This window comes from Anomalospiza imberbis, chromosome 3, assembly GCF_031753505.1.
Source record: "Anomalospiza imberbis isolate Cuckoo-Finch-1a 21T00152 chromosome 3, ASM3175350v1, whole genome shotgun sequence".
Classification (NCBI taxonomy): Eukaryota; Metazoa; Chordata; class Aves; order Passeriformes; family Viduidae; genus Anomalospiza; species Anomalospiza imberbis.
In genome coordinates, this window is record NC_089683.1 from 11,980,678 (window position 1) to 12,008,628 (window position 27,951).

The window sequence follows — 27,951 nt, forward strand, 5'->3', positions numbered from 1 at the left end:
CCTTATAATTATAAGAAGCTGAAGCAGAAAAAAGAGTCTGAGTAAAAATAGAATAAAAATTCAGTCTAAATGCGCTGAAAAAAAATTCAACATGAGCTCTACCCTCACCCTTTTCCTCTCATATTTAGCAGTAATTAAACCAATTCTAAATGCCGTATTTAGCTCATTTGGGGTTAAAGATTCCAGGAGGGGATTGAAAAACATGAATTTATGGATCTGCCAAGTAGAAGGAATAAATCCCATAATTTTAACACAGATTTGACTTTCTTAACCTTTTAGCCACACAGAAGTGTGAGGCACCAATGATGACATAAAAGGCAAACACCAGAGTAATTACCAACTATTCTAATAGAAGAAAGGGAATGAAAATAACCTGGGGTTTAATTTGCACAGGCAAATGCAGAAATACATCCCCTGCGTGGATTTCATGTACTACCTAAAATATATGCATTGGGGAAACATGACTTCTGCAGACCTTGTCTCTACATCTTCCCCTCTGCACAGGAAACAGTCCTGCTGGGAATGGAGGTGCTCCTGTAGGAAGTGCTCCTCAGACCCAGGAGGATGCTGATGAGACAATGTCTGAGTCACTGTCTGCTTCCTGATCGACTTCTGGGTCAGCACAAAGCCACACAACCTAACAACCCCAAAAGCACTGATTTATCCCAAACCATAAAACTAAATAAAGCACAGGACACTTTTCACAGATCAGACAACCCTGCTTTTCTGACCCGATGAGTCACAGGTCAGTAGTGTCTTATCTACCCTGGCTGGGCTCAAACATGCTAGACGTGTTTTCCAACCTTAGTAATTCTATGATTCAGTGATCTTCTTCTGGCCGGGGGCTAATGGAAATAGTACATACTGTGGATCTTCAGCTATGATCTAGGAAAAGATCCTGCTAGACAGTGACAGAAAGCAGCTCCACATGTAGAGAATGCAGGCTGGAATTGACATGTCTACCCATGATATGATCATGGTATGATCAGTGATGTGTACCTGAGCAGTCCCTGTTGATGTTCCCTGAGAGATTTGGATTACAAAACAGGAGAGCAACTCAAATACAGCTGCACTTTGAGATATTTGCTCAAAAAGAATATTTAATGGGATAACATGCAGCTCACAAAGGGGTCTCCCCATCTATACTTGACTGTTGAGCACTGAAATCGGGTCAGAAAATGTGAACCACCAGACAAATTGTGAGGATGTACTCCGTACAAAAGGACTTTTTTGTTTTCCTGGACTGAAAAAAACAAAAAAACAGTCAGCCTACAGCTTAATACATTTTTCTTAGTACATTTAAACCTTAGTATATTTAAACAGAAGACAAAAATATGCAGAATTTAGAAATCGTTGGCTGTTACATGCTTAGTTTTCATGAGCACACGTGCTTCTATCTTATTTTGATTCTTCAAATACTCTGGTTGGTTATCTTTGGGCATTACATTTAGCCCTGCTGTGCTTGTCCGAATTGCAATGGACATTTTATATTTAGAATACCCTCTGTTCACACCTGTATTTGATTCAAGATATGTTGCACTTAGCTATTGAAACATAAATTAATTATTAAATGGTTTTGACATTTGGAATTCAAACTCTAGGTACTGCACTTTGATTTTCTCAATTGTAACTCCTCTTGCATGTTTCAGAGTTTGGAAGCTCTATCCTGTCTGACCATTTTCATGTCTGGTCAAACTTTGAGAATTGTTAAACAGTAGGGTATACAAATAGCTGGCAAAGATGAAGAAGAACCACATTAGAATCCAGAGCTTTCTGTTTAAAAAAAAAAATCTGAAATACTGAAATTTTTGCAAAACTTAAATGCTGTCTAGTTGAAAACTAAACCCCTTGTCATCTAACTAACAAGATATTGTTTCAATCTTAGTTTTTCAGTTCAAATATTATGTTTTGGGGTTGTTTGTTTGGGGTTTTTGGTTGGTTGGTTGATTGATGGGTTTGGGACTTTTTTTTGTTTGTTTGTTTGGGGCTTTTTTGGGTTTTTTTTTTGGTTTTTTTTTTTTGTTTCCTGGGAGAAGAGTCTGACCCCACCTGGTTGAAGCCTTCTTTCAAGTAGTTGTAGAGAGTAATCAAGGCACCTCTGAGCCTCCTTTTCTCCAAACTAAAGAACCCCAACATCAACCCCGTCAACTGCTCCTCATATGACTTACTCTCCACATCCTTCTCCAGGTTAGCTTTGCGCCATAGAAAACCCAACCCAACCAACCCTAAAGAATTACCTTGCAAATCAATACTTTTGATTGCTTTCTGGTGAGGTTCAGAAATTTTTCACATAAAAAATTAAAGCTGCTTGTAATCTGAACACAACGACAGGGCAGTCAACGAGTCAGGAAGGAAGGAAAGCCTTGTTATTAAAGCATTGGACCTTAAAGAAATGGGTTCAACTCTTGCATCTCTTGGTGTCTTTCTTCTTAGTTTTTTATTAAGGAAGATTAAACAAATTGGGATTGTGCAGGTAACAAGGCACAATCTATTGGGGAACCAGGCATGCCAAAAACTTTCAAATATGTAGAAACTACTAAAAAATATGGGGTGAATAATTTGTTTTCCATGTGTGTGGAAAGAGGGAGAGGGAGTGTTGCAATGCACACACTGCTCACATCATGTCTGGCTGAGCACAGTGATGTAAAAGACTTCTACAAAACCTCTTTGTATTTTTTTTCAAGGTTGAATATGCTAAATATGCTTATAGCCCAATAAGCATATGAATGAACCATATTTTTCCTTTGTCTGAAGTTTTTTTGGTTTTTTTTTTCTGAGAGCTAGTTACATCTGCTCTCTTTGCTCTGTATTCAATATTGAGAATATAAACTCTTCAGATTTTATTTTTCTGCTTATGCAAGCATAGGATAGTCATAGAATCATAGAATCATAGAATGGTTAATGTTGGGAAAAAGCCACGAAGATCATAAAGTCTAATCTTTGAATGAATACCACCATGCACACTAAATTGTATTGTGTACTGACACATCTTCTTATTTTTTGAACATTTCCAGGAATGGCTACTCCACCACTTTCCTGGGTAGCCTATTCCAATGTTTATCCAGCTTGTGGCCATTTTCTCTCACCCTGTCACCTGTTACTTGAGAGAACAGACTGACTCTCACCTGGTCACAAACTCCTTTCAGGCAGCTGTAGAGAGTGACAAGGTCCCTGCTGAGCCTCCTTTGCTCCAGGCTAAACACCCCCTGCTCCCTCAGCTGCTCCTCATCAGACTTGTGCCCCAGACCTTTCCCCAGCTCCATGGCTTTTCTCTGGACACGCTCCAGCCCCTCAGTGTCCTTCTTGAAGTGAAGGACCCAGAAATGGACACAGCAAATGAGGTGCAGCCTCCATATTCCCCATGGAGAACCTGACTGGTAGTTTTGGGTGCTCATATGCACGTGATAGACAACAAGTGATCACTTGATGTGCATCTTACCTAACTGCCACTCTATAAAACACAGCTGTCTATAATTAAATTAGTCCTATGGATAATATTTTAATCACTCAAGACCAGTGCCTCAAGGGCATAGGATCATAGAATCATTTAGTTTGGAAAAGTCCTTTAATATCATCAAATTCAGCCATTAACCCAGCACTGCATGATTCTTTGCCTCCTATGGCAGCCATCTAGAGTGGGTGACATGAATGCAGAACGTGCCACTGTTTCCACTGGCTGTGGAAGAAGCCTTGAAAAATAGCTTAAACTAGGAGGAAAACCTTCTAGTGAGTGGTGGATAAGGCTGGGACTTTGTCTGTCTTTTGGGAGGGTTATGTAGCCACAGGGTTCATAAGTTGGAGTGAATATGCTTAGGCATGCTTAGCTCTCCTGCCTTATATTTAATTTAGTATTAATATTATGAAAAGCACCAGAACATTTTTTTCTGTCAATAAATTAAATTCCCAACACACATGCCTAATAAGTAACATGTATATATGTATTATACATATGTACAAATATATATTTATATAATAAATATTATTTCATATTATATTTTTATCTTAAAATTTTAAAATTTACTATATTAATATGTTTATTCTCTTTTTTTTATTTTTACATTTTATACATATTTTATATATGTATTTTACATTTACTTTTTCAAATTTAGCTGCAATATTGGAAGTTTACATAAATTTCAAATATTTTCTTTTTCACCACTCTTCCTGTTTAGATAATTTCAGACTTTACTTTAAAATAGTAACTTTCCTTATAGCATCCAAAACAACAAAATTGACCAGTTAATTTTCCTGAAGGATACTCTCATAATTTCATCTGTCATAGGAAGTACTACTCCAAACATAAAATGAATGGTAACCACTCTGAATAATGTGCATGGAAATGGGATTATTTTGATTTTTCTTTCACTAACACTCAAGCTGCTTGTAGTAGGACAACACATCATTAATTCACCAGTCTCAAAAATGTCTAGCTTTTTTCTTGTCTAGCCTTAGCTACTGCTATGCCAATCTCTCAGCAGAATATATAGAGCCCAGAGAAATAAAATGGCAGCATTATTTAAATAGTTCTTACCTTTAATTTCTGGATTAGGGACATCCTAAAAATTCAGGATGTCACAGCACAGATAACATCTTTGGTGTCACCAGTAGTCATGGGGATTATTTCTTCATCTACTGACTAGTTTTTCCATTTTCAACAGATTTGTGAGGCTCAGACTGCCTTCTTTGTATCCTTTGGGCATTCTACAGTTTTTCCAGTAGATGATGGCTCGTGAAGGTGTCCCACAGCCTCAATTTATAGACCCACTGCACTATTATGTGGGAAATACCTTGTTGTCTGGAGAACTTGAATTATACATAACTTAAAACAGTTTAAGAAAATAAGAAGGTCAAAAACAGTGTCACAAACAAAACAAACCCAACATCTAACCTCATTACGCTCAACAGCCTGCAGAAAGACCCCTCTCTCTCCCAGCTTCCTTGTCCTGCAGGGCTCTCTCCTGACTTGAGGGTAGATGGGATCTGTGCTTTGTGCTTAGGTCTGAAGGCTTTGACACAGAACTTACCTATAAGATGGATCAGTTACATTCTGCTTATCAGCAGACCTCGGAGTACACTCCAGATGGGTTCAGGTCTGGCATTGCCATTCTCTTTTATTCCTTTTTGTTATCAGACATTTGCTCTTTTAGTTAACCACTCCTTTTAAACATTTCAAAGACTCTACAGAAGCTTAATTTTTCCAGTGTGAAGTTCATTCTGCTCACTCCCTCATCTGAAGACAGCCCTGCACTCCTAAATTAAAATAAAATATGCTTCCTTTCAAAAGTATTTAAGTCTCTTTCTTCAAGATCAGTCATGTTCCCTTTATCATGTTCTCTTTATTTTGTTGAATGTCAAAAATATCCTTCCTTATGGGGATGGCTGCTCAATATATTTTGGTTTATACTTTTCACTGAAATTTACAGTTATGTGGCTCTCCATATTAATGACATGTAAGGTTTTAACATCCAAACACTGCTAAGTGTATGTAACTCCTTATTGACTTCTGGCTGACAATGTACATGAAGGATATCCTGAATGCTGGCCAGAGCCTAAAGCACTGTGACATTAAAGTCATTAAAGAACAAGTGCCAGAAGAGGCAGGTGTCTTAGGTCCCAAGCTTATGATGAGACATCACCTTCCCAGTTTGTTCTGAATTTGTGGGAACAGTGTGTTCAAATCTGCCCCAGTTGTCAGGCCATTCAGGTTTTCTGCTCAGTGCTCAAATCAGTGAAATTTTAGCAAAGAATACTTTTCTCCCTGAGTAACCTGAAGGGCATGATTAGAGGCAGTTTGTACTGGGTTGAGATTTGAGGAGAAGGAAGAAGTAAAGCATTCTGTGAGCCAAGTTACTGTAGCCAGCAAATGCCATTGGCAGGACATCTGGCCAAATCTTCCAGAGCTGCGCTGGGACCAGCACAGAGAAAGGAACATCAGGCAACCCCTATGTGTAGAAAACTTTCAGATGCTATGATTTTCTCTTTTAAACATTAGTAATGTAGATTTTCTCAGAGATGCAGTTCAGTCCCTATCATCTTTGTTGGTCAATTACTCTTGATTTCAGACATGTTAAGATGAGAAATAAAATAAAGTTTTTCATGAGAGTTAAGAAAAGGCACTAATTTGTCAACTTTACTAGTTTACTCCAAGAAGATAAAGAAATACCATTACTATAGAGGAAAAAAAAACCAGACAAAGAACCATGTTGATATTGGAAGACAGAGTCTGAAGCCCAGAAATATACCCATAAACCATTGTAAACAGTCCTTAACATAGTGTCACATACACTAACAGCTAACACACTTAATTCTGTTAGACTCTGCAGTAAACCTTGGTGGGAATCAAAATCTTGGGTAGCCTACAACAAAGGAAGCTTTGAACACATCATCCTCTAATGACAACTCCAAAGACCTCTTGTGTTTCCTCATGGTTAAAAGCATCCTATTACTTATGTCTGATACTGTTTACGTGTACATTGCTAATCATTTGTCACATTGCAAGTTTTTCTGCATTTTTAGGTAGGAGTTTTTATCTGTGAAAACATGCCAGCAATTCAATAAAAATAATAATATAAAAAATAGGAATTGTTTAGCTGTATCTTCAGTATTCTAAATAAAACATTTAATCATGTCACATTCTAGATTAACATTATGTAAGCAACAGATTTGTGATGCAAAAAATGAGGCAAAACCTTTTGGCCTTATATCAAAATAAAATTAAAAAAAAAACTACTTGAAATAATGTGTTTTAATGCATATAAACTTTTCTGGAATATAGGTTTCCCCAAGAAATTCTGGTGTATCTGTTTTTCTTCATGATCCAAAAGAAACAACTATTTTAGATGTGAGAATATCCCTGGGATCATGCTTTGTATTTGGAGAATTCTAACTCACAAGTCTTAGCTTTTCCAGATCAGAGATATCTTTTTGTTTCTGCATATAATAACAGTAAATACTAGTTACAGGGACAAATATAATTTTGAAAGCTTAAATTCTCCACCATTTTATATTTGATACTAAAAGTGCCCATAAACTTTTCCCTAAAATTTTCCAGAATGTGGAACTGAAAAGGTCACAAATATATAGTAAATCCATCTAGAAATTTTCTCTGCATAGGAAAGCCATTTTTTCCATAGTTTTGGTAAATTTAAATGCCCAGAAACAACACAGGGGTAAGAATCACCACACAGAAGAAGCAGAAATAGTTTTGTAGACTCATGCTTGAGACTTAACTAACAACAAAACTGTCTGATCTCTGTGTTGTCACTTTATACTCTCACTTTTCTCTATACCAGTATTTCCTTTGAGAGAAGTGAGATGGGAAAATGTGATAGATTCTGAGAAGCAAATATGTTTTTTCTGATCTGTACCTGCCAAACCACAGGTAATGGCAGAATAAGAAGTTCTCACAGTATCTGATGCTTGATCATTCCACTGATTCTTTTTTCTGCACAATCCATGAACCCAACACCTGGACTACATTGTATGTTTATCCTTTGTTGTCTAACTCCAGAACTTTTTCACAGTATTAGGAAAATAAATTTCTAAGTAGAAAACAGGTCATGCCAGTGTGTATCTGGTGGGGACCTTCTGAGGGAATGAGAAACTTGGAAAAAAAGGTTTTTTGCAGGGTGATGTAGTGATAACAACATGAAATTAAAAGCTGTAAGAAAAAAATGTCTGAAAAGGTTGTGGCTGCAGGAGACTGCCTGCCAGTGCAGTCGGAAACAAAACCTCAGAAGAACTCCAATTAGTGGTAACCAGGAATGGAGGGATGGGGGGGGAGAGGGTGGGGAGGAGAGGGAGGGGAGGGAGGGGAGGAAGGTAGGAAGGAAGGTAGGAAGGAAGGTAGGAAGGAAGGTAGGAAGGAAGGGAGGTAGGAAGGAAGGGAGGGAGGAAGGAAGGGAGGAAGGGAGGAAGGGAGGGAGGAAGGGAGGGAGGAAGGGAGGGAGGAAGGGAGGAAGGGAGGAAGGGAGGAAGGGAGGAAGGGAGGAAGGGAGGAAGGGAGGAAGGGAGGAAGGGAGGAAGGGAGGAAGGGAGGAAGGGAGGAAGGGAGGAAGGGAGGAAGGAAGGGAGGAAGGAAGGAAGGAAGGAAGGAAGGAAGGAAGGAAGGAAGGAAGGAAGGAAGGAAGGAAGGAAGGAAGGAAGGAAGGAAGGAAGGAAGGAAGGAAGGAAGGAAGGAAGGAAGGAAGGAGGGAAGGAAGGAAGGAAGGAAGGAAGGAAGGAAGGAAGGAAGGAAGGAAGGAAGGAAGGAAGGAAGGAAGGAAGGAAGGAAGGAAGGAAGGAAGGAAGGAAGGAAGGAAGGAAGGAAGGAAGGAAGGAAGGAAGGAAGGAAGGAAGGAAGGAAGGAAGGAAGGAAGGAAGGAAGGAATGGTTTCGGAGAGAAAATTCTACACTGCATTTGTAGACTTACGATAATGCAAACAAGGGATATCAGCTATTTGTGAGGTCAGCATCAGCATACAATTGTCCTAGAACTGAGAAGCACACACTTCAGAGCCAGCGTCAATTTGCAGGGGTCATGGGACACTGCTCCCCTAGCCTGCTCTAAGTTCTTCTGCTTTGCTACCTGTCTCACTTCTCAGCATGTTTCTGTCTGCAAAGAACAGGAGAGAACCTGCTGTTGCTAAGACAGCCTTGAAGTTACGCTGGATTTATACAATCACCAAAGACAAAGAATGATGGACATCACTGTGGTGTTATATTTCAGTTAAATGGTATGCTCTGTCTCACTCCTGGAAAATGTCTGGTTTATTCCAAGCCTGTGATCCTCCCCTGCAGTATCCTGTGTCTGTAATGCCATTGGCCCAATCTGTTCTGCGCCCACTTTGAATCTCCCTGTTCAGTGTGCCGGGGGACGGTTCTCTCTCTCTTCGCGGCTCTCCTGGCCGGTGCTCTCTCAGCCCCTCTCTTCCCGTCCCCTTTCCCCCCTCACTCCCTTTCCCCCCCCCCCTCCCTCAGAAACCATGCTGCCTCCCGGGGGTAGGACCCCCAATAAACCCCCATCTAATCAGCACCCTCAGAAGCCGTGTGGAGTCTCCTTGCCTGCCTGCTGCCTCCAGCGAACTCACAGCCTTGGGGGCCCCCCACCCTGGGGACATCCCCAGGGGGTCCCCCCCCCAAAACGCACCGCGACACATCACATTTCCAGCTCTCAATGAAAATGTAGCCTGAGGTATCATTATCATTTCAAGGTTCTCTGTTCTAGGGCTGAGGGGTATATGAACATTTCACTTATCAATACAAATTAATAGGATTAGATGGGTGAGTCAAGCAAAAATTCATAAATCTGTATGCTGCTAAATGACATTGTAATTCATCAAATCAAGGGCGAATGGAAAATAACTAGCCTTTGAGTTACAGCTTACTGTATCTCTGCCAAAGGTGAGATTGTCTCCTAAGGCTTCTGAGAGCTTAAACATACAGATTTGTATTTAAATCAGCACCTTCTCTGATACTATTGATTACTGGGCCGTACAAACTGTGGTTATCCTCTCATCCAAACAAAACATTAGGCATTTAAAAATCAATGCAGAATGCATGCTCTTGCCTTCCTGAGTTCTGCTTGATTTCTCCTCCTTCTGACGACAAAGGTATTGACTGAGCACCAGCACAGGGCTGCTACACAGTCAGCCTCGGGTGTCTCCTGAGTGTGTGCTGCTCAGTACTGTACTGCAGACAGTCAGGAACAAGCAGCAGAGCTGTTTGTGCAGCATCGTGTGTCTAAAACTAAACTGCCTCTCCAGCAGGGCTCCTGACATGCTCACAAGAAGCTGTGTAACTGTGAGCCAGCTGAGGGTCTGAGTACTCAAGCAAAGGGTCACGAAACAAGCAAGATTAGCTAGTGTGAAGCTACTGGCCTGTTCATATTTCAATAAAATGAGGATGACTAATTAATAATTATCATGGGGCAAAAGTGATTATAGCTTAGAAGAAAGTTATGGCCTTCTAAAAGCTGACCTACATTTCCTCAATCTATAAGAATCCTGTAATGGGTTTTAAGACCTTGGGATCTTTGATCTTAAGCTGACTGCAGGATGCAGCTCTGCACTAACTGGTTACCTCTAGTTGTGATGCTCAGGACTTCAGTTTGTCACAATCAGCAAGTACATAGATGAATGGACCCCCTAAGATTTCTGAGAGAGTTAAAAATATTGTACTTCACAGAAATCAAAGTGCAGGATGTATTAAGTGGAGGATAGCAGGTTTTCTGTTGCATTGATGTAATTCCAGAGGGATTAAACTGAATTCAATAGAGCCACAAACAATTTATGCTGGTAACAATAAGAGAAAAATTGTGTACAAGTAGCTACAGTAGTAGAAAAGATGACTTTATTTGTCTCCAGTTTGAATGTGAGTAATTTTTAGTATTTGTTGGCTAGTTTTTCAATGTCCCTGTGGAATAACATGAAATAACATTTGTGAAACAGGAGCTTCTGGCAAACAATGCATAATCTTGTAAAAGAGGGTGAAAAATAGCACTGATAACACTACACTCCCAAAAGTGTATGGGTTAAATACAACCAGTGGAAAACTGATCAGAAAGTGTTTCTGGCAAGGCAGATGATCAGTCAAAGTCACTGCATTGGTATGCTGACATAGATTCCTTTCTTTTTTCTTTTTCTAACATTCGGAAGTAATTGAGAAAGAAATAAGTTACAAATTGAAAACAATATCAAAGATATTTTTATTAATCGCAATTAAGAGTAAATATGAGCAGCCTGATTTTTTGAATCACCTTTTATATGCTACAAGCCACAAAACAAAAGGTATTTCAGCCCAGAGGGAAAGTCCCTGTGTTAGATAATGTAAGCTACAGGTCCTTGATTCATCTTGATTTTCTATTGTTTTTCTTGCATTTTTGTTACTTCTAATTCAGATATCATACTTGTTTACCTAATTTTGCCTGACTGAAGAACAATTAAATATCCTGATTGCTTCAGGGTGATGCTCTATTCATCTTTTCCTGAAACATTGTCCAATGATTTCATAAGGAACTCATCCAATCCAGAGATGCTGCTACCATCCTCTTCACCCCTGCCGTGTATGTTATGCTGGCTCCTGCAATGTGTTGTATCCACTGGGTTCCTGCAGCTTTTTCCAATGCCAGGAATCAAACTGAGTTGTGATATTTGTTGTTTTCAAACTGACAGTTAATCTAAAAATCCTAACTGTAAATCTACATAGATATTTAATATCTTCCATATTGTCAGGCAGTTTTTTTCCTTTTGAGCATCACTTGCTAATATTTCTGTTAAAGAAGTTCTAAGTTTGCTATTGGGGTTGTTGAGTTTTTTTATTTATTTCTTACTTGTATATTCTGTGTGTTTAACTGTTTTTTAAGTTCTCTTTGCAAATCTCAGTTGCAACATTTCTATGAAGAGGTCTGGGTTCACATATGACTGGAGAATTCTAGTTAAAAGAAAAAGCCATTGTCAGTCTAAATGAGCCACTCTTATTCTTATTCCTTTGTTACATGCTCCTTCCTGTTTTTCTAGACTCAGTTACTTGTTTCACTGCTAACAATCATAACAATAATCAAGGACTCAGTAAATCCCACCAAGATGCAAAATTTATATTATAACCATTTCAATATAAGACCTTTCATAGTGTTTTCTAGTTTCTCTTTTTATAAACTTTAGGGGGAAAAAAAAAGAGAAGGAACCCTTTACCTCATAACAATCATATTCACTTGTAGACAACCAGTGTTCAAATATCTATAACACCATTTGCAAACCATGTCCCAAATTAACAAAAATAAATGGAAAACAACTGAATACTTAAGGAAGACTTTTTCTCTCTTTTTATTATTTAGAGTTTTGGAATGAAGTGCAAATTCAAATTTGACTGTTTCACATTTTCAAAGAAGTGAATTAGTGTATTCTTTCATTGAGTGTACCAGCATGTCTTCTTTTCCTTTCAGTACCATGTGCTCACCAGACATCATCCAGAATATGGTCAGTCTTCTTCTGGGCAGTAACCCTTCATTTTCATACAATGTGAATTTCTGCACATCCTTATAGCTTCATGCAAAAAACCAGTAAAGTCAGCCTCCTAAGGAACCACTTTCCTAACTCCAAGCACGTCTAAAAAACCCTTCAGGAGCTGTAAGAAATAAAGATAACTTGGATGATACTGTCTGAGAGGACTTAGTAAGGCCCAGGCACCTTTCCAGGATGCAGAGCTTTGTGTCTGTGAGGCGGACTGTACCATGTAAGTTGTGCCATAAATTCTCACCACCAGAGAATTGTCACGATCTTATTTTGTCCAACAGCAGCTGATCCTGGAAAACTGGCTGCCATGGCACAGTATTTAACCCAAAAGGCTGGCAGCATAATGCCCACAGTAACCTCCAAAATAACTATGTTATTCATGGCTTCTGACAGAAAGTGAAAACACTATTGAAAGCTATTTGAACATGTGCTAAAAGGCATTGCAAGTTCTTCACATGAGTGACAGATTTAGGCCAAAATAATATTTTGGAGCATGAAGTCCTTGATGACTGTGAAAACTCTTAATGATAAGACAGATATGTGGATTTAAAGGTTTTCCTAGCCATACTCAGCAAGTAACCCACAGTATTTTTATAATATTTTCTCCCACAAGCATTTTTTCATTCTATTTTTCTGTCTTTTGGTTCAATCTCATAGAATCATAGAATAGTTTTAATTGGGAGAGACCTTAAAGATCATCTATTCCAACCACTTGCCATAGGCAGGGAACAACTTCGACTACACCAGATTGCTCAGAGTCCCATCCAGCCTGTCTTTGAACAGTTCCAGTGATGGGGTAGCCACAATTTCTCCAGAAAATCTGTTCCATTATCTAACCATTCTCACTGAAAATAATTTCTTCCTCCCTATCACTCCATGCCCTTATAAAAAGACCCTTTCTGTCTCTCTTGTAATACTTTAGGTACTGGAAGGTGTTCTAAATTCTCCCTGGAGCCTTCTCTTCTACAGGCTGAACAACCCCAGCCCTTTCAGCCTGTCTTTATGTGATATCTGCACCATCAGATCTGATGATCATCAACCTCCACCAGACTTGTTTCAACAAGTTCATGTATTTCTGATGTTGAGGGCCACAGACCTGGACACAGAACTCCAGAAGGAGTCTCTTGAAAAGACAGTAGATGTTACTATCCTCATGATATTTGACCACTCCCTACACATTATGAGAAGTGGAACTGGCATTCTTTCGTGTATTTTTATTCTTCTGATTCTGTTGTTAACCTATGACTTTTTAGAAATACAAAAATATTTCCTTGGGTTGGATTATTTGGAATTGCATAATTTCATTTATCATAGACAGCAGTGAGGTTTAGTCTGTGGGAAATAATTTTAAGGTCAGAGGTCAGTGTCAGACAAGTTTCTTATGCAGGGCCAGATTCTGGTTCAGAAGTTGGAACTCAAAACATTGATCATCATTGCCAGGGGCTTCAGAATATGAAGCTATCATATCTTTTCTGCCCTTTACAGTTTACATTTTTAAGTTGCTTTGGGATTTTTAATAGTTGATGTTCAGAAATAAATTGTGAGAGAATACAAGTGAAAAGGGGGGTTGTTAAATGCTCAGCATGGTAAAATATTTATTCATTAGCTGGAGATTCTCCTGAGGTATCATACTCAAATTCTGCTATTACTAAACCTGCCAGAACTACAAACTGATATTTTTTTGCTGATAATCATGTTATTTATAGGTTTTGAATGTGAGATTCCTTCTGGTTTTACTTTTTTACATTATTCTTAAGCTTGTAGATGAAGTTCTCCTATATTGACAAAAACACCGTATATGTTAAAAGGGAGACCCTGTTTGATTAAATCAATCTCCATTAATTTCTGACTTGGAAAATTTCAAGGGATCAGTGTTTTGACAATATTTCACTAAAATAATCAAATAAAATATGGACATTTCCTCCAGTACAGTAGAAATTACTTTCCCTTTCTCTGTCTTGATGATATTAGAGAGAAATATTTGACAAAGTCGTATTTTAAATGGTCTATTTCACATTAATAGTTTTCAACATTTTAGAGGCAGGTGAATAAAACTGTTTGGAATTCAAACAGTTATGAATTCTAAAGATGCCTACCCAGCAGGGAGCTGAACTGCATTTCTGTTTACTAAAAAGCAGTAACAGAGCAGTCTCATTCCTATCTTGCCATGTATTTAGAGTAGTCCTATGAGACACAGAGGTTTAATCTTGGAGGCCAAATGTGATTAACCATGGTTCATTTATGGTTACAAATGTACTGACATTTGTGCTACAGAACTTTTTGAGGTGCTGCTGCTAAACTGAGTATGAGTTGAAAGTCAGGAACATGGAGTCCCTTCACAGATTTTTTTATGGCACTTAACTTATTATATTTCAGCTAATCACTATTTTTTATACCATTTAAATTACCATAAAAATTGCTTTTCATTCATTCATTTATTAGGACAATGCCTTCTGAATGTTGGACCAACCAAAACCCACATGCTTATTTATTCAGGTTTACATACTCACATTATATATCTAGTAGTCTATATTGCAAACCAGACTACCATTCCATTACAATTAATACATTACACTAATTAATACATTCCATTACATTAATACAAGCATATTAAAATACAGTTTAAAAAGATAATTTCCATCTCAAAGAGAAGACAAGTGGAAGTACCAACATACAGGACTTGAAACCTAACAGATTTTGTAAGAAATCTCTAACCTCAGGATTTGAGTTGTATGATTTCTAAATTGTGAAGGTGGAAGACTGGCTGGGGGTAAAATAAGAGGAAACTGAGAAGATATATTCACATCATAATGGAAGTTATAATGGTACAGAAATTATCTGATAAAATAGTGGTTTTACTCCTTGGATAGAACGTGGTCATCACACAGGAAACCTATTCCAGGATGATTCCCTACATCCACAGTCTGCAGCTGCAGCACCTGCTAAAGGGTATGAAACATAGGAGGGAGCAGAATGGAGGGACCACAACCAGGCTGTGCTGAAATCCTCACAGGGAGGGGAATTCAACGCTGCTTTGCAGCTAGAAAACCACACAGCACCTGTCAGCCAGGGGAGAGAGGGAGGAGATGTCCTGCTGCTGAGCCAACAGCTGTGCTGAAATCCCTCTCCTCAAATGGACTTGGATCATTACAACCGAAGTGTAACATTAACACACACCTCCAACCCAAAGGTGCCACCTCCAAGGCACATCTGCTCCTCACTGGTCATGTATTTACTGTGTCTTTAAAAGCAAAGCAAGAGAATTCTACACCAATAAGTAACAAAGGTTTGTATGACTAGAATCCCACAAGCTCCACTTAAACACGAAGAAATAGGGTAAAAGTAAGTAGAGAATGGGGAAGGCTCCATTGTTGCTGCTGGGACCAGTCAAAAGGTCTGAACCTGTCTTCTTCCCCATACAGACACCTACTGGTATGAACCAATTTTATGTGCTGAATACTTTTATTGGGGATTACGGTTTGTCTGTGTGTTGCTTTAGATATATTTTTGCAGTCAGATACTGTCACTGACAGTCCTCGAGCCTCAACTTATCACAATTTTATATTAATTTTATACAGTTATCTAACCAGTCACCATCTGCTTCTGAAGACATTTTTCTGTTTCTCCATTACAACCCTTTCCTAATAAATTGCGAAATAGATGATGTCTGAAAATGAAGAAAATGAGCTGCAAAGAGATACTAGCTTTTCCAAAGAGACTACCTTTTCTCATTACACCAAAGGATCCCAAATGTACAATGCAACTCTTGGTTCATTAATTGTCACTGCCACCAGGACCCCTTGCAGGGCAAGCTGCTACAGAATGCAAATTAAGTGTTTCAGTGATTATTCTAGATTTTCTCACTCTAGACAAATTTGCATTAACTGAAAAAGGACTTTGTTAAGAATTTCTCATCAACTAAAATACTAGAATTTTTTTTAAATGTAGCTGTATTTTACCACCTGTATTTGAATAAAGAGTATTTTTCCATGGGATTCTTGGATGTAGCAAATGTCAGTCTCCATGCGTTCTGAGGAGGTTTTGTCCAAGTTCACACGTCAGGTTTATACAGACATTTTTGACATCAAAGCCATACTTAAATTTTCTCTTGTTGACAAGTTCTGAGTCCTGAAGTACCACAAGACTCTCAGACAAGGCAGAAAACCTTGTAAAAATATGGAAATGCATGACTACAGTGGCGCTGAAATAATAGTGTCATTATAGACAGTGTACTGTGTGTTGCCTCTCAAACAGATTTTATATGAAGTGAGAGAACTTTATGTGCTTGTTTAGATGACCTTGAAAAAGGTGTTTCTGAACGTTAATTAGATACACATACTAGACTGCAACCTCTAAAGTGAATATGTAAAGTAGGTACAGAAATATCAATGCTACATGGTCAATTTTTGTGAATCGTCTATTTTTTTTCTTTAAGCACATTAAGGAAGATTTTAAAGCAAAAATAAAGTAATTTTTATTACTTTAAAAGAAAGTACTCTAGGTACCTTATTGCTTTTTTTTTAAGTTCATGAATACAGGAATTTTGGAAATCTTGCTTCTGGTAGACTTAACAGCAAAAAAAGAATATGCGACATTTATGATAAAAAAATAAGTATTATTGATGTTCAGGACAATTACACCTTGAAGAGGAAGAAAGGAAAAGAAACCCACTTATTTTACAGTTCAATAAATTTTTCATCTAGAAAAAAAATGTTGCCCTTGTTCCATATATAAAATATTTCAGTTTCTCACATCATTTTATATGTGTAGATAAAATATGCTATTAACAAGGGTAGCTTATTTACTTTGAATGCAAGACTAACCTCTCCAGACTACTCATTTGTGTTTTAATTAGCTGATTAGAATTGCAGGCATTAACTCCTCAGCTGGGAAGCAGTGGAAAGCAGGGGAGGACCATGTCCAGCCTTCCCTCTTGCCTCCACTTTTGAGATTTAGTATTGATGGTAGAGAAGATGAACCCAGAGGAATGAATAATCAAAGATTATCTGTTATTGTATTTTCAGATATATTCCTCTTTATTTTGCTTTTTTCTCATTTTGCTTTAAATATCATAACCAGGACTGCTAAACTATAATAGGTTGGTAAATTAAAGGGCAAGTGCACAGGTTTGAGCACTGGTAGATTTATCTGAGCTGCAAGTTTGTCAGCATGGTTCTTGATGAGATTTTAACTGCTGCTAGACATGGTTCAAGCCGATGGGGATAGCATAGACCATTCCCACAAAGTAATTTAAATTTAATTATTCTGGTACTCAGGGATGAGGTGAGAAAGTTAGGCTGAGAGAAACTGCTGATGAGAAAAAAATGAGTTAAATGTGTTGGAATTATTTTTTATATTTATTCTGGAGACTAGGAAAACTTGGAAGTCTTGGTTTTATTTCACTTCTCACAGATTTAAATCATATTTGGTCTTTCTTACATATCTCTGACTCTTCAGACATCTTCAATTCCTCATTTTTTTAGGAAAAGATTATAATGGAGAAAGAGAAAAACATATCTCCAGAGGCAGATGGTGACTGGTTAGATAACATTAGAAAAGTGGGATTTGATTGTGTTATTGTGAAAAATAATTTTAGACAAGAATATCTGCTTTGTTTTTTGTATACTTTTCCCTTTTAAAATTAAGACATAGGACAGAAAGTATCCATCTAATATTTACTCTCAAAGAAAAAGTTAGTTTGGAAAGAACCTTTAAAGGTTATCTGGTCCAAGCCTCCGATGAGAGCAGTGCCAAATTTGCAGCTAGATCAAGCTTTAAAGCTAGATCAGTTTGCCCAGGGAATAGTCAAATTGAGTTTTGAGTATCACTGAGGATGGAAATACCTACAAAAGCTGCTCTTCCTCTTTTTTCCTCTAAAACAAATGTTCAAGAGTGTCCTACAGGACCACAGTGAGCTTCTGAAGAAAAGGCTGCAGCCATTTGGTTTATTGCCATTGAGATCACAACAGTTGCTGCCTGAAGAAGACTATTTTGATACTTTGATACTCCCAGACAAAGTATTGCTTGTCTTTTTGTGACTGTGGTAGGCAAAGACCACAAGAAAGGGAAGGTTTGAACAAAGAGGGCATTGAGTAGATCACCTGATGGACCTGGGGGGAAATAAAAAAAGATGCAAATACAAAAATGATGAACTGAAGAAAAACCATTTTCACTGACATGGGAATATGTCAGCCAATAAATGTATTCTGGTAAAGTTTTAAAGCATAGAAGAAAAATTCAATTGTGAAAGTTTGATAAAAAACCAGCAGTTACTTAAAAATAAACCCAAATAAAATCCAAACAAAAAAAATAGTAGTCCTAAGTGCAATATCTTATAACATAAAAACTGTGTTTTATCAAGTTAGAAGTTTCCATATATAGAAATGTACAAGTTTTCCAATGTACCTTCACTGTCCTACCAGGAATACACTTCAGAAATGAGACCATCTGAAATGCAAATGCATCTTGGCACAGGAAAAATGATTGATGTTCTGTGCATTTTCAGGTTTTTTAATAGTTAAAGACTGAATCTACACTGTTTAGAATAAATTTGAATGATTAATCCCTTGTGAAAATGTCACATGAACTCCTGTAGACCTCTATGAAGGACTCAGTAAAGGGTGAACTGAATTTTACAAAGCTCTTACATTTCAGATACACTTTTTCTGTTTGTGCCATATATGTATATATTAGGAAAAAAATCTTCATATAAATTGCTGATAAGCTAAAATTATGTATTTCTGTTTTTCTTAAATATTTCTAAGAAATGTTTTGAGCTTTATTCCTACTAATAAACTCTTACATGCCTGCGAAATGAAGTTTGGCTGGCAGCTTTGTTGATAACATCAATAGGAAAACAGGGATGTACCCACACCAGTCATCAGCAACAAATTCCAGTTGGTTCAGCTAAGGTCAAAGAGTAACCATATATTATATTTTCACTTAACCATTTACGTATTTATTTTATGCTTTTTTCCTTCCCCTGTATTGAGAACCAAAATTAATAGGATTTTTTTTTTCCCAATGTCATCCAATATCCAATTCTTCCCTCTCTGTTAGGCTTTTCTCCTAAAATATAATTTGACCCAAATTTATATTTATATTTACATCCTAGTGGATGAATTCAAGTTCATGCAATTTAAATCAGATTTGTCTTGACTATGTATTTTCTTGAAGTTATACAAACTTTTGAGTCACAAAATACAAGTGATGGAAGATTTACCTACAACCCTTAGTATCTCAAAATGTGCAACATCCTGTTTCCTTATGTGCTGGAACTGGCAGACCAAATCTTGACATTAATGATATCTTGCTTTCAGAAGAAAAGAATAGGCCAAGACTCATTAACAACTTTTTAAATGTTAAACTAATTCCTCCCAAAAAAAACCCTCTGAATTTGTAAGACCTTTCAATGTGATATGTGCTGCATTTCTGCATTCAGATGTAAGATTGACTTAGCACTAGAGCAACCAAATTGTCTGGAAAAGTAGGACAGATGTAAACATTGCCTTTTTGGCTGCACTCTTGTCCTTTTGTCTTCTCTAAAAAATAAAAACTAAGCAAAATAACCCTGTCTTATTTACAAGAAAAATGAATTGTATTTTACACTGTTTTTCTTGATTGTCAATTGAATTTAAAAAAAATACAGCCAAATGATAAAATTTATATGGGTATTTTCTAGGCAAATCTCTTATTTGGATAACCCCCCTTGTCTGAATGGTGATACTGTTTTGGAGTGACTGTGCTGTTCAGTGGTGTGAAATCACTCTGATACATTTGAGGGTGAAAAGTAATTTCAAGGGATACTTCTAGAGACTGAAAGGAGGAAAAAAAACAACCCAGTTTGATGCAGGGAAATTAGTCAGTAATGACAAGGGAGGGCTAAATGCTAGACAGGTATCTTGTGATATTTACAGATGTGCAGATGTCAACGTTAGAGATAGTCTTGCCAGTATCCAGGGTAGATTTTTGTCTCATCTGGTCTAGATGTCTACCTTTGAAAGTGATTAACCATATTTTGAGTTATCCACCTTTTTGTAATGGCTGTTGTTATTTAATATATGTTAATGGTTATTTAATATATTTAATATATGTTAATGGTGTCAGTGGAACAATGCCAACGTGAAGCTGGGTGTCCCATCCCTGGCCAGGCCAACCAGACGTGTTCAAGGCCAGGTTGGATGGGGCTTCAAGAACCTGGTCTAGTGGAAGGTGTCCCAGTCCATTGGAATGAGATAATCTTTAAGGTCCATTCCCACCCAAAACGTTCTATGAACTCTCCAGGTAGGTACCAGACCTGTGACCTGTGTTGTGTCTACTACCTGTGAAAGGATCTTTTCAGTCCTGTGAAACTCTGTGAATAGCAAATAAGAGTTGACATTAATGTGTAGATAAGTGAATCAAGTACATTGAGTAAGGATGTGATCTAGTTAACCAAGCATGTCTACAGGTGATTTTGTGTTACCTAGTGTAATTTGCTCTGCCTCCAGCTCCCATATGAGAAACATGGATTTCTTGGGAAAACAAAGTGCTGAAGCATGTCACCAAAAAGGGTGATGAAGCAGTGAAGGGTCTAGAAAACATACCTTAGGAGGAGCAGCTGAAAAAGCTGCAATTGTGTAAGCTGGGAGAAAGGAGGCTCAGGAAAGACATTAGCACTCCCTACAGCTACCTGAAGGGTAGTTGTAGCAAGATTTGAATCTTTCCTTCCAAGTAACAACTGATACAATGAGAGGAAACAGCCTCAAGTTGTGCCAGAAGAAGTTTAGATTGGATATTAGGAAAAAATTCTTCACTGGGAAGCTTGTCAAGCATTGAAACAGGATGCCCAGGGAGGTGGTTAAGTCACTATCCAGGGAGGTTGTTAAGTCACTATCCAGGCAGGTATTTAAAAGATATGTAGATGTGGTGCTTAGGGCCATAGTTTAGTGCTGGCCTAGCATGGCAATACTGGGTTAATGGCTGGGATCAGTGATCTTTAGGGTCTTTTCCAACATAAGAGACTATATGATTCTTAAAAGGAGCTTGACAAATCTGTCAGCCCTTTGTGTATATTTGGGTTACAAATGACACAATCCACAAAGTAAAATGAACACCACTAATTTCATGAAGTTTTTATTTTCTTCTCTTAATTTTCCAAAGGGATATTACTCTAGCATGGCAGTCAATACACACATTCTATGCATACTCCCCTCATTTCCTTTGGCAGTCACAGCAGGCTTTTATAAATTACTGTGCTTAGCTGAGTTTAGTTGTCCTGGTATCACCTGGATCAAGGTTTTCTAGAAGTGTGTACTGACCACTTCAGCTGGAAGGGACTGTGCCTGTGTGGTCCCACTCTCCCTTTTCTGCTTGAGCAAGAGCCACCAGTGATTGTCAAAATGACTGCATCTGGCTCACAGAAAACACGAGAGTTAAGGGTCATAAGTCTTGGTCAGCAGCTAAGGCTCGTTGAGGATGTGCCAGCCCAAAATAAATCAATTATCTTACTCAATAAGCTGTGGCCAGCACAGGGCCTCGAGCTCCCCTGCAAGGCAGTGTTTTGCACACTGGGATCTCCCCTTGGGCAGAGAGGCCTCTCCAGTTGCTCCTTGAGGATGAGCAGCTCCTTGCTTTGGCAGATTCTTGGATAGTGCTCAACAGCATAATAGGACACTGAAACCTTAGCAAGATGGTATAAAGGATGGGTTGTGCCCACATAATCCTTCATCTATAAACTCTTAACCAAGTCTAGGACTAAGTCTGGATCCAGCCACACCTAAACCCCCCTTGGAAAAGAGTTTGGAAAACATGAATCTCATGACTCAGCAGGAGGGTCTCCGTGACAATTTTGTCTGACCCTGTCCTCTATGCAGACAATAATCAAGTTGCTGTGACAAAGGGTAGAAAAAACATCTTGGTCTTGGTGATGTCGTTGCTGTGTGAAAGTTCCAGGAAACCTGCGTTGCTGTGTCAAGAGGGAAGTGTGGGTCTCACAATAACCTCTGCCACAGGTGTAAATAATTTCTCAGAAGCAATAATTAGTATTTCTGCTTCTCTTAGTGTAAGAAGAGCTCAGACTTCATCGTCAAGGCATCAAAACCCAATTATCCTTGCAGAGTTGAGAAAACAGAGGTAGTTTAGGACAATTAATAGAAAACCAAGCAAAATAACTCCTTACTAGAAAGATTTTTTCTCTTAACACACTTTCTGTGTACCATCTCGGCTGTGCTCCTCCAAGTGAATCAATCTGCTTTGTGGGAAAGTGCAGAGTGGAAATGAACCTATGAGAAATGGGCATAATGGTACCAAAATCTAAAGTGTAGTGAAAAGTTCCTTATACTGTTACTTTTTTTTCTTTTATTGCTTTGCCATATCAAGTTAAGAATTATTTTGCTGCTACATTTATTTCATCTCTGTAGCAAGTTGCCAGAGAAACTAAAATTTTAAGGGACATAGTACTGTAATGATGCATTTTCCAATAAAAATGGTGTGGAAAATAGCAGGATTTTTTAAATTATAGTTACATAGTTACATGTTATGAACTGAATATTTCAGGTTATATGGAAGAATTGTGAAAACTTGTCCATGAGAATGATTTATAAAACCTGTGACAAAACAATTTTTTGGAATGTTTGAACTCTACAATAATATTTTAATTAGACTGTTTAGAAAACTAATGTTTTTCCATATGATTTAGCTTTCCAGCTTTATGAAACCAAGATTTAGTTTTATTAAACAATTTTTCTGAGGAAACTGTACATCTGCTTTGAAATGCTTAGAAGCCTCATTTCCAAAGCATCCATAAAGGATGCTTTGAATGTGGTGTATCTCCCAGTAAAGAAACAAGCTGTGGACCGAGGCTGTTTCATAAGAAAAGGATTTTCTTCACCCCTACCAAGACTATAGTAGGCTCACTAAAATACAAAAGACCCCAACTGCTCTTCAAATTACAACTCTTTACACTTGCTTTAGGGATGGCAGCACTGACATCAGATAAAGGGATCTGTGGAAACAAGCAGAAACGATGCTGGAAGGTTGAGATTCATCTTAAGATAAGATAGCTAAAAATTACACATCTACATGAAGCCCTTAGCTCCTCCTGTCATCAATGGAAAGAGCTGGAGGCTCTGGAGAGTAATTAATCTCAGCTGTCCTTGACATATGTTGTGGTGACATGAACTGCATTCTGAAGGTGCCTGTTCTCTCCTGTGACTACAAATGAATCAAAATGTGGCTAAATCAGACTTAAAATCTTGGAGTTAAAAACTTATTTTTTGATACCTAACTGGGATGAATCCCACTTCAAGTGTAATTTTGTTTTAAGTTTTCTTCAATATAAAGAAAATAAACCATATCAATCCAATCTTTAGCCTAGATATAAGCCTTTTCTGTGACATAATATATATTTCCTGTGGTTTCCATCAAAGCTTAGACTTGATCTTGGAGGTATTTTCCAATCTTAAAAATTCTATGATTCTATAAAGGAAAATTATTACAAAGAATAAAGCTTGTAAATGATTAATAGCTGTTCATTTGCAGCATAATGTACCATAATCTATTTCCTGCTGTGCTCGTGGTTAAATTCATCACATTTAACTTCACCAAAGCTAAAATTTGCCTGACTTGAAGTAGAAGCCTCTAAGATAACCTATATATGTAGACCCTAGTGAGAGTCACTCTTGAGATAAAAGCATCTCCAGGTGATTTATCATGCCATAATAACATACATATCCATTGCAAGCAGAATAAATTAAACTCCAGAGAGAGTTTATAAACTAGATTAGGATGAATTATCAGGAACAGGAGGCAGCTAAAGCTTTTTTGAGGTAACTGAAGAGAACCTCATAACCCCAGACCTCGATATTGTTGGCATTTTAACCACACCAACACCTACTGGAAGAGAAAAGAAGTCTGAGCGCAAACAATGCAGAAGGTATTTGAAATACAGTAAAACAATTTCATGATAAACATGATCAATGAACTAGGTATTGAGGGTGCTCAGGAGGACCCTGCTTATCAGGGAGGCTGGACCAGGTGGTTTCTAGTGGTGCCTTCCAGCCTCATTACCCATTCTGTGATTCTGTGCAGGCAGTAGTGATCTAATTAGCACAACGGAGCCAACGGAGCCATGCCATGACAATGGGCTCCAGTGTCTGTGCGTCCACTCCCACAGCATGTGACACCACATATTGCATGCATAATAGCCACAAAGCTGCTTATCCAAGAGCAGGAGCTGGAAGAGCATCACTGTTATGATTAGAGATTCAGATAAGTGAAATAAATAAACAAAACCCCATTAGGAAATAAGCTACAAAGGGCCTGGACAACAATTATATATCTTCAGAGATTTCTAATAATGATTTATTGTCTTAGAATATCACTTCAGTGAAAATATAACTGTGTTAATACAGAAAATACTTTGATGATCTTTCTTCTACTTAGATAGGCATAAATATACTATTTAGGCATTTTGATGACTTTAGGATTAGAGCCAAAATAAACCCAAAGTGTAATTGAATAGAATTTGAATTAAATTTACAATGCTGAGCATTGTAAAAAAAAAAAAATTTACAATTTTGAGCAGATATTCCAGGCACAGATTCAAAGTTAGCTCAAACTTTTGAACAGCCATGGGAAAAAAAAAATAAAAGTAATAAATATAGGGCTTGAAATATTTTTTTAAGAATATCTTTGTAAATTTGAACACCTTGGCATTTTCATCCCTCAACAAAACACTCCTACAATGGGATCACTCTGCTTTTAAAAATTTTATCTTGTTTGCTTTCAAATATTATCATACGGGATCTACTTGCAAGTCTTTTCACGTTAGCTAACATAATTTTAAGGAAACCAGTAATTTCTGACCATATAGGCTATGGACTCTTTCCCCCAGTTCTTTTCCACTGATGATCAATATCTGAAGTTCAGCTTTTACTCCTTTCTAGAGCATTCTCTCTAGAATTTTTGCTCTTCTTAAAAATCTTCAGTTTTAACTGTACCTTTAGAATACTTGTAAAGTCCTCCCAATGATATGAATGTTCATTTCTACTCAGGTGTGTGTCCAGCCGTGTTGTGAGTATCAACAAGAGTGGAGGCTTCATAGTCTCCCAGGGAATCTGTTTCAGTGTCTGACAATACCCACAGATTTTTATGTGTAAATGGAATTTCTTGTGTTTCAGTTTGTGCCCACTGGCACAGGTTGTCCTCCCATTGGGCACTGCTGAGAAAAGTTTAGTCTCCATCTTCTTTATTTCCTCCCATCTAGTGTGAATAGAGATAGATAAGATTCTGTCTGAACCTTAACTTCTACAGCTGGAAGCTGTGACTCTTCAGCCTGTAATCATGTGACTGACACTTCAATTTGTAGCTCACTGTCACGGCTCTTAGCTGGACTCACTCCAGTGTGTCTCTTGTAGTTGACTCCAGGTGTGTCTCACCAGTGATGAGCAGAGGGGAAGGATCTCACCCCCTATCTGCTGCTGACACTCTACTTAAGGAAGAACAGAACTGATTCCTTTTTTTTTCTTCTTTTCCACAGGGGTGCACAGCAGTGTCCTGTGAAATGACCATCAGGTCATTCTCTGTGTAGGTCCCTGGTTCATCCCCAGTTTATACATGGGACTATTCCTGCCCAGATACAGGGCTTTGCATTGCCCTTTATTGAATTTCAGGAGATTCTTGTCAACCCTTTTCTGCAACATGTTGAGGCACATCCACTGGTATGTACATGATCTAACATGGCACATGGTGTATCAACGATACCTCTCAGTTTTGTATCATCTGTAAAATTATTAGGATGCACATTGTTGCAGGTGTCCACTCATCTAATTTGTACTTCTTCAGTTTTTCTGTGAGAAAGACTGTCTTAAAAGCCTTGCTAAAGTTAAGATAAACAATATCTACGCTCTCCACTAACGCCCCAAGTCATTCATCTTGTTTTAGAAGGCTATCAGGTTGGTCAAAAATTATTTCTCCTCCATAAGCCCATTCTGACTACTCCCAATCACCTTTTTGTCTGTCTTTCATACATTTTGAAACTGTTTTCAGGATAATTTATTTCATTTGCTTTCCAGGGCTGGTTTTCTTCAACCCTGCTTTATGGTTTTCAAAATCTTCACTCTCTCCATCACATCATGTTCTTTCCTTACCAACCTGGCCTTCATTTCCTCACTTGATTTTGAGTCATCATATCTCTCCTGAACTCTCCCTAGTTTAAAATCTTTCTTGACCAGGCTGGCCATATTTTGAGTGCCTTGCTAATAAAAGGATCCTTTCCAAGAAAAGACTTCACAGTAAAAAGACATAAACATGAGGGAGTTTTATTCTTGTAACTGGAAACTGACATCAGCTGGGTAATATTTCTTGGAAATTCATGAGACTCTCCCAGGGGTCAATGGTCCTTTACTGAAAAAAGGAAAAGAAAGAAAAAAATACTTTTAAAAGCCAAACTAATGACACTGTACTTCCCAGTGGGTTTGTGAATGCTTTACTTGCTGCACCTTGTTAAATATAAATTTAAAATAAGTCAACACCTGCTGAGAAACATGTAGTTTCACTGTTTAACTGGGTCATACCCATATCTGAAGCTAAGCCCATACCTGTTAGGTAATGTAAGAAATATATTCATGATCAGTACTCTTTTTATAAACATTATTTTCTGCTCCTAAATTTCCCAGCACAGCCCCACCACAGAACTTAGAAGACATCAGAAAGACTGAATTCAACCTTTGCAAAAAAGGAGAGGGTTTTCTCTGATGATTGCATTTATCTCACATAAATTTAGAGACAGAATTCAGCTGAATGTTAAGATACCTGCATTTTGATATCTGTATGTAGCTGTCTTTACTAGATTATATGTGTCTACACACTTTGCCAAAGGAAACCATAACTGTACTATCAGAGGATTTAGGAGATGAGTCAGCTGATCAACAGCATAATAAATTATTTTTCCTTAGGCTGTGCAGTTACCTAACCTGCTTAGGTCTGCATAACCAGAGGTACCAAATGCAGAGGTTGGCAGTCGTGGCACAACAAATACACGAGAGCAGTTTCTGCAATGGCACTGGAACACGGAACTGCCACATATCCGTATCCTGGGAGTATGAGGAGGTTAAGGAGAGAAGGTGGCTAATTTTCCTGCCCAAACGTCTGCAGGGTGAATACTTGCAGAACACTGTTTTGCTGATGATTTATTTTATTTATTTCTTAAAGAATTTTTATTGCTATTGGTACCACCAACCTGCAATAATCCAGCCTTTTTTTTTTTTCTGTCATAGAGCAGAAATTGTTCTGCAAGAATCAGCACTAATGAGAAACCTACAGCCTTCTCCTCAGTCCTGTAAACCTTCCTTTGCTGAGCATGCATGAATGGATAAAAGCATGGCTCAGCATTTATTTTTGTACTGGTAATGTTCAAGCTCTGCAAACCTTCATCCATTGTTAATGTTGTTAATTACTATGTATTGCATATTATTATTATTATTACTACTACTACTAAGGGACATATTCAGATTTTTCTATTCCATTGGCACTGCAGTATGAGAGTTATTTGATTTATTCTGAACAGTGAAAACAAACCAAATTGCCATTTTTGTCAAATGTGGTCTGCTTCAACAATTCTTATTGACATTCCCAAAAGGAATGATTGCTGAATTCACAATCATAAGAAGACAATATATCTACGTGAATGTGGAAATCACTGGCGTTCCTTATGTAAACTCATGATCAAGCAAAATATTTGCATCTATTCAGAAATGTGAAATTTCAGATAACAGTAATTCTTGTCTGCTGCTTCACGTCAGTTGTCTTAAGTAAGCCTTGCCATCTAGTGTGTGTAGTCTTAATAATATCATTATTCAATAAATGAAATTTAGGAAGAAATTTTTTCATTTGCCACAGCTACAAAAGGTGTTACTTTAAAACCAGGAGTTATTGAAGAGCTGAAAAGATAATTATATGAACATGGAAATAGAACAACCTT